Source organism: Nomascus leucogenys, chromosome 20 (genome assembly GCF_006542625.1).
Source record: "Nomascus leucogenys isolate Asia chromosome 20, Asia_NLE_v1, whole genome shotgun sequence".
NCBI lineage: Eukaryota > Metazoa > Chordata > Mammalia > Primates > Hylobatidae > Nomascus > Nomascus leucogenys.
The window spans coordinates 79688349-79696419 of record NC_044400.1 but is presented as its reverse complement, the minus strand read 5'-3'; the positions used below and the strand labels follow the sequence as shown (position 1 = coordinate 79696419).

The 8071-nt window shown below is 48.0% G+C and overlaps 1 pseudogene; it reads left to right on the top strand.

Moving 5' to 3' along the window:
* Positions 1–7608: 7608 nt before the first annotated feature.
* On the top strand, positions 7609–7757 carry LOC115831978 (annotated as a pseudogene).
* Positions 7758–8071: the final 314 nt, after the last annotated feature.

The window sequence follows — 8071 nt, the reverse complement described above, 5'->3', positions numbered from 1 at the left end:
CTGCAGCTTTGTCTTTGAGTATAAGCCCATACCTGCCTGGGCTTCTGCTCCGTGGGCTTCATCTGCATTAACTCTCTCAATTCTCCTTCCCACCTGGGGAGGTCAACCAGCAGGAGATCGACAGCTGGGGGCAACAGGGCGGGGGCTGCCCACCCCCAGGTTGCTAGCTCTGAAGCCCTGCTGGTGACCAAGTGCTGACTGCTTTACTAATGAGGTTGCCATACACATGAGGACCCCCACAGCAGCTGTGCCTGCACCCACCCACCCCTCCCCCCCAAATACAGGCGGGAGGTGGCTCTTAGGGAGGCCGTGGAGCAGGGGTTTCCAAGCTTCACCGTGGAGGAGGCCTGCTGGATGGCAGGGCAGCCCCATGAGGACAAGTGGGTGGCTGAGCCGAGGGCCAGGAGGAGGGAAGATTCCTCTAGGTCTGGGCTGGGAGTGGGTGGTGTTGGGGTGTGCCTGTGTGTTTATGGAGCACGTGGGGCTTTGCAGTAGTGTTGGAGAAATGGATCCCAGGGAAGCAGGACCTCTGCCCCGCCCCTGGCCCCTCCAGCGGGGGCCCCTCCACCTCTGCCTCTGTCTGCCCTGTGGCTGGGTGATGAGAGGTGGCTTTGAAGGGGAAGCGGTGTCCAGGCCAGGAGCCGGCTGTGGGGGAGGGCAGGGGTCCTGGGAACACTTAGGCCCTTATCACTGATCAAAGCCAGGAGGTGCCGCCGACAGGCGAGGTGTGGCCCCACCTGGCTCTCATTAGGCGCTCGCAGCCTTGTTCCTGCCAGCTCTGCTCTGGCTCACAGGCGCCCCAAGACCAGCTGCCCTGTGGCAGCCCGGCCATCACACCTGGCAGAGGGACTCACAGGCCACACACCAGGCACCAGCGAGTGGACTCCGCAGCCCTGCACATGGCCACGTGCCCGGGCCCGGCTGCCTCTCCCTGCAAACCTGGAATTGGTGGAAACTGAAGGCAAAGAGATTGATCCTGCAGCAACCCAAGGGCCGGGTATCCCCAGGGCACCGTCCTCAGGGTGCGGCAGGAAACTGCGAGGAGGGGGAGCGGCGTCTCCTGTCCACAGCGCATTCTTCCGGACATTCTCCAGGTGAGCTTCAGCATGAGGAGGGTGGCGGGACTTGTCTTGGGTTCGTACCCCAGCTTGCCCTCCTGTGTGACCTGGGGCAAGCAGTGCAGACTCTCTGGGCTTTGGAACAGCGTGCATCCATGAGAACCACGATGAGAGGAAATTTACCAGCTGTAGAGTCCCACATATGCGTGTCCGTTGTTGTCTTTACTCTCACCGGGGGGCTTGTGCTGGGGGAGCAGGCGCATCCGAGAAGACCCATCCAGGGAGAAGGGGCGGGCCGGGGGGACGTCCACCGTCGGTTGCTCAGCTTTTGGATGTGGCCTCTTGTTTTCCTTTCCCCTCCCTGACCGTGGCCTCTCGGTCCCCCAGTGGCTCCTCCTGTCTCCTGACTGGACCCTCTCTTGGCAGCCTCCTCAGGAGCCCTGCTCATGGACACCCCCTCCATGCTGCTCCCGCCTGGGTCTGCCCTGAGCCTGGACCCTCGGGCCAGCCACCCACCTGCCCCTGCCATCCCCGGCCCTCCCACCTGCCCTATCATGGGGTTTAGCGCTGCCAGCACCCTCCATTGACAAATGACATCCAGGATCGCAACACCTGTCCTCAGCCCCACCGAAACTCCCAGTCCGTCTCTCTGTGTCTCTGTCTCTGCCTCTGTCCCTTTCTCCAGGTCTCTGTCTCTTTGTTCCCCTCTCTTGGTCTCTCCCTCTCTCTGTCCTCCAGGCCTCCTCTCTCTCTCTCGCTCTCTCTCTCTGTTTCTCTGGCTCTCTCTTTTCCTCCTTCTATTTATTCTTCTATTCCTCCTCCTTCTCTTCTTCCTCTTTCTGCTCCATCTCTCTGCTCTGTCCTGGGAATATTCTAGAACAACTCGCTAAGGAAAATCCACAGTCCTAATTTGAGTTGAGTCTTGGTCCCTCCTTCCCCCATGGTTCTTTTCAGCCTGACTGACACAAAAAGGGAGGCTTGGTGGCCCCACTGGCTACAGCCCCAGAAGGGAGGAGAACCGGCCAGCCCTCTCCTCTGCAGCGCCCCTGCTGTCCCCGCCCCCTCTTCTCTGCAGGGGGAACGGCATTCACAGGAAGGGCCACCACCAAAGAGGAAACTGAGGCACGGATGGGCATCTTGGGCTGGGCCCAGCTTTGCTGTTGGTATGCTCTTGTGTGAGGGGGTTGGGCAGTGACCACACCTATCAGGGCACGAGATCGGCTTCAGCACCGCTCCAGCCAGCTGCCTGAGAGTGGCCACCTAGTGCACACTCAGCAAGGCCTCAGCAGACCTGATCCAGTTCCCCAACACGTGGAAAGCACGTGGAAGCTCCACGGCTTACACCCATGGGACCCAAGCCAAGGCTTTCCACGCCAGCCCCTTCCCCAGCCTGTTTCTGCTCCTTTGAAATGGGCATCATCCATTCCTGCTCTGCACAGCTGAAGGCCCAGTCCCCAGAGGAATGGGGAACACACCCCCCGGCAGTGTCTGTCTCCTGGATTCCCTGAAGGCTAATTCAGAGGTACAGGCCCTGCCTAGGGGCCTCCTGGCTTCGTATGTCTGTCCCCTTCCCCACTGTTCACCAGTTCGAGGCTCCTTTCAGCACAGCGGCTGCCTCTCAACACCCCTATGTGAGTCCTCCTCTGACTGCTTTAGTCTGTCCCCAGGTTCTTGGGTGCAGCTGGTGGAAAGGTATGAGCTTCAAAGTTGAGTGTGACCCCATCATTTGGGGGTGGAGAACAGGTGGGTGGGTGTGGCTGAACCCCCCAGGAAGGGTAGCTCTGGCTGAGATGGAGTCTCTCCCTGTCTCCCAGGCTTGAGTGCAGTGGTACAATCTCAGCTCACTGCAACCTCTGCCTCCCGGGTTCAAGTGATTCTCCTGCCTCCCAAGTAGCTGGGATTATAGGAGCACACCACCACACCCGGCTAATTTTTTTGTATTTTTAGTAGAGAAGGGGTTTTACTATGTTGATCATTAAATTATATTCTAAATTAAAAGTTAGAGTCTTTCAGGAGAGTTATGGATCAGTTTGCAACCCTGAGAAAATGCGAGGTAAACAAATACAACCCCCTACTTCCCCACCAAAAATAATCCTATTCAGATGATCGACCAAGCCATGGTAGCTTCTTTACAAATATCTAGAAGAAGCCCAGAAATGATTGCCACATGCCATCTATCGTTGATTAAGCCAGTGCCTTTCAATCATCCTTCATTTACATCCTGACCTCCTAGTTTCAAGACAGCGCCTTGAGGGCCAAGGTGATGGAGCATTTTAGAAAACGCCTGCATCAGCACAGGCATAACTGGTAAGCAGCTCCGGGTGCAGCGGTGGTCAAGAAATTGGAACAAATGTTTAGTATTAAAGGGGTCTAAGTGATGGGGGGACTTTCATATGTTATGATTTATGCATCCATCATTCCAATCATCTTAAATAAGAAAAATGTTGGTTCTCAGTTGCCACCGAGAAGTATCTGTTCTCTTTTAGATGAAGGCGAGTCACACAGAGTGACGGCTCAGCTCTGCTGCAAAGCTAACACTTGCCTTATTATGTACCTGATAATTCAGACAAGATTTAATCAGGCAATTCGTTTCTAATACCCATTCGGTATTGGCTTTCTGTTTTGAATTTGCCTCTATACATGTAATATCCAGGAAGACTATCTGTCTTTTGTTAAATGTTTTTAAGTTCCACATTTTCAAGTTACATACAAGAGATAATCCAATCAGTAAAGTTAAACCAATGGAAACTGGTAGAATTATCAGATTTTTTTCCCAGCAGGGAGGGAAATAAATAAATAATGTATTTATATAGTGTATATCTATTCATCTATGTTATATATTTATATATGTATTATATATTATATATTTATAGGTCTCTATATATTAATCTATAATTTATTAAATAATAAATTTATGTATGACAAACAACCATATAACTGTTTTATATACTTATATATAGATATAGATATCATTTTACTATATGTTGTGTGTTATTAGATTTGGATCCAAAAAGCTGTTTACAAAAAATTATTCACTCACTTCTCTAGATTTTGTAAAACAGGACACATTTCCATTGAAATGGGTAACACGGTCTGTGGTGTAAGCTTTACAGTAAGCTTTACTATCTCATTTAAAGTGTTCAATAGCTCCTTCCCCAGGCCTCTCTTGGGCCAGGCCCTGGTCAAATCCCCATCCTCAATATGAATCAGGCAGGTCCAGTGAAAGGACACAGGGAACTTTCACTTCCGTGGGAAAGAGCGGTGGAGATGGGGCAGGGACGAGTCAGCTCAGGGGGTTCCTCAGGGAGGAGTTTGCTGGGTGTAGGTGTCCTTAATTCAGTCTTTATTTCCATTTTAGGAAGCACCTAAACTCCTTTTCTAGGCTCCCTTGCCGAATCTGCAATTTTGAAGGTTATCCACTCATCTATTTATTCAACAAATGTTTATTGAGCATCTATTATCTGCCAGGTAGCAGGGCCAATCTTGGCCCTAAAGTTCTGAGCTGGAAGTAAAGAATACTGAGGGAAAGCCCGTGAAATGTAAGGTAAGAGCTGTTCTTGTTTTGTTTTTTTAAATGCAATAGGAATCATCCTGCTTTCAAAATCATTTTGGATCAGTCGAGTTGTATTCATTGTATACATTCAATGTATTCATTGATTCTTTCCTGGCTTTATTTGCCCATTCAAAAATATCTGTTGAGTGACAGATATTAATACAAATAAAGAACTGCTTCAAATCGGTGTTATCTGCTAAAATCTTGTGTGTCTAGTCACTGTCTCTGGGCTTTAATTTCCAAGCTGGAATCCTTGGTGAAGGTTCTTTTTGGAAACCTCCCAGCTACAAAGACAAATGAGGGGTTGATTTTATGGACAGTGAATATTCGGCGCAGCTCCAGAGCATCTGGGCCGTATGCTGCCTGTTCTGAAACACCCTGAGAGATGGGGGCACCTTTGGACATTTTTAAAGTGTTCTTCTTCTAAACTTTTTATAAGAACCGGAGACACGGAAACAAAACAATATCTTGCCCAATTGGATCCAGAGAGTAAAGAGACATTCCTGCAGTGTTTCCAGCTGTCTTAATCCAAGAAGCTCTGCCTAACTTTTCACAAAGTGGAAGGGAATTAGCCTTATTTGATGATTTGTGTATTTGGGTTTGGGGTAAATTCATTTCTTTTCCTTCCTGTTTTACCTAACTGGAATATCTGTTGCACTCCCCTCACTTAAATTCATAGATATTTGTTCAAAGTTTTCATCCCCTTAATTTGCTTTGACCTGGAGAGCGACTTGAGTAGATTTTGAATAATCTAATAACATAGCTTCCTGGGGCGCGGGGGGCTCACCTGTTACCAGCTTTGATGGGGAAATTAACTATTCCTGATTTATGGATCCCTCATACTGCCCAGGAGAGAAACCTGTATGATGAACATTTTTTTTTTTTCCCAAGGAGAACAGAGGAGAGAGATGAAGCAGGAGATCGTGTCTGTAGAAGGCTGTAGTCCCTCGTGCAGAGGGCACCGGCCTAGGGGCTTCACGTATAGACGCCTTTTCTAGGTCAGCAACTTTGTTTTTATTTATTCGTTTATTTTTGAGACAGGGCCTAACTCTGTTACCCAGGCTGGAGTGCACTGGTGTGATGACAGCTCACCACGGCCTCCACCACCCAGGCTCAAGCGATTCTCCTGCCTCAGCCTCCCTGGGTAGCTGAGATCACAGGCACCCACCACCATGCCTGGCTAATTTTTTGCATTTTCAGTAGAGACAGAGTTTTGCCACGTTGCCCAGGCTAGTCCTGAGCTTAAGCAATCCGCCTGCCTCGGCCTCCCCAATGCCGGGATTACAGGCATGAGCCACCGCACTCGGCCGGCAACTTTGGATGAATCACTTGATCTGTTGAAATCTGAGTTTCTTCATCTAAGAAAATAATATTGGACCAAAACATCTTACAGGGCTATCATGATGTGCAGATGAGGCCGTGCATGTAAACATGCTTTGAAAACACTGAATACTACAAAATATGGGGGATGAGCGTTAGTTAATTATCATGGAAATTTATGTGATTTGTCAAACACCTACTGTGTGCCAGATTGGACCCATAAATATACATTTCCAGAAGAAGAAGGAATTTCAAGCTTAGTTAATGGTGAATTTGTTGGGATTTTCACTTCTGGGATAACAGGTACTGGGTTTTTCCCTCCCAATGTAAACAATGATGAAATGGTAGAGAACATGTGAGGCCACTGCGCTCAGATATTGGGCAACAGGCAGAGCGGGTTCGTGGTTCCCCAGAGAAGAGGAGCAAAGGAGGTGAGCTTTGTCTGCCCTCTGCCTCCTGGAGCCCACACGGAGCTCTGAATCTCACTGAGCTGAAGAGACAGAGACTGGAGCTTGAGCTGCTGAATTTGGGGGGCGGCATATCAGACGAGGGAGACACACAGATGAGCAGCCCCAGCAGCCCCGTGAGGTCAGTGCAGATCCTCATCTCAGGCTGTGCTGCACATGAACCACCACAGTGATAAGCCACCACAATGATCGTCCGTCCAGTGCTTAGCTGTGTGCTACGCTGGGTTTCCAGAGGCTGTGAAGTGCAGGAAGACATGGGATTCTGGATCAGCTAGAGTGCCAAGAATTCATTGAGCACTTGGATATTCGGTTGGGACCCATAAAGGCCATGCCTTTGGAGTAAGGATCACACCCTAGAGGAAGGTCCATGCCTTAGAATTAAGATCAAACTGAAGTACACCCCCCCCCAACAAAGAATAAAGCTAAGCCCCATAGAATAAAAAAAGATTTACCAGTAATTTAGCTGCCTACCAGAACAATGCTCAACATCCTTATAACATAATCCATATTATTTATAATTTTATAATGTCCAGCATACATTAAAAATTACTAGACATACAAAGAAGCAAGAAACTATGACCTATAATTTAAAAGAAAGCATTACTAGAAAGAGATCCTGATATGGTTCAGATGTTAGAAATCTAAAGCAGGTAATATAGCTATGTTTCAGTCCATCTCTGCCTTTTATATTTACATTTAATAAATGTATTTATACTTAATATAATTATTGATATGGTTAGGTTTAAGTCTGTCATATTTTTCTCTTTGTTTCATTGAATTTTTTTGTTCCTCTGTTGTTCTTCTGTTTCTCCTTTACTTTGGGCTAACTAAATATGTTTAGTATTCTGTTTCAATTTTTCTCTTGGCTTTTATTTATTTATTTATTGAGATGGAATCTCGCTCTGTTGCCCAGGCTGGAGTACAGTGGCATGGTCTCAGCTCACTGCACCCTCCACCTCCTGGGTTCAGGCAAGTCTTGTGCCTCAGCCTCCCGAGTAGCTGGGATTTCAGGTGCCCGCCACTGTGCCCAGCTACTTTTTGTATTTTTACTAGAGACGGGGTTTGCCATGTTGGCCAGGCTGGTCTCAAACTTCTGACCTCAGATGATCTGCCCGCTTCAGCCTCCCAAAATGCTGAGATTATAGGTGTGAGCCACAGTGTCTGGCCTTTGTTTTGGCTTTTAAAAAAGGGTCCTTTTGTATTATTTTGAATCGCTTCTCGGCCTTTTGGCTAAGATCAAGTGTTGTATTATTTTGAGTGATTTCTCTGGGGATTACAATATGCATCATTAACTTAATCAGAATCTACTTGGAGTTGATGTTATATTGTTTCATGTACAATGTAAGGATCTGACCACTGCCCAAGTCCATTCAGCTTCCCTCTCCTTTGTAGGACTGCTGCCATTACCTTACCTCTGTACACAGTATGATGCCCCCACCAATACAATACTATTTTTGTTGCTTTAAATCTTCACTGCCCAATACAATAGCCACTAATCACATATAGTTATTTAAATTTAAATTAATAAAATGAAATAAAATTAAGGATTCAGTTTCTCCATTACTCTCGCCATATTTTCAGGGCCCAGTGGTCACCTGTGGCTATTGGCGACCCTGTGGGACAGCACAGATGTGGAACATTTCCATCATCGGAGAAAGTTACCGTGGACAGAT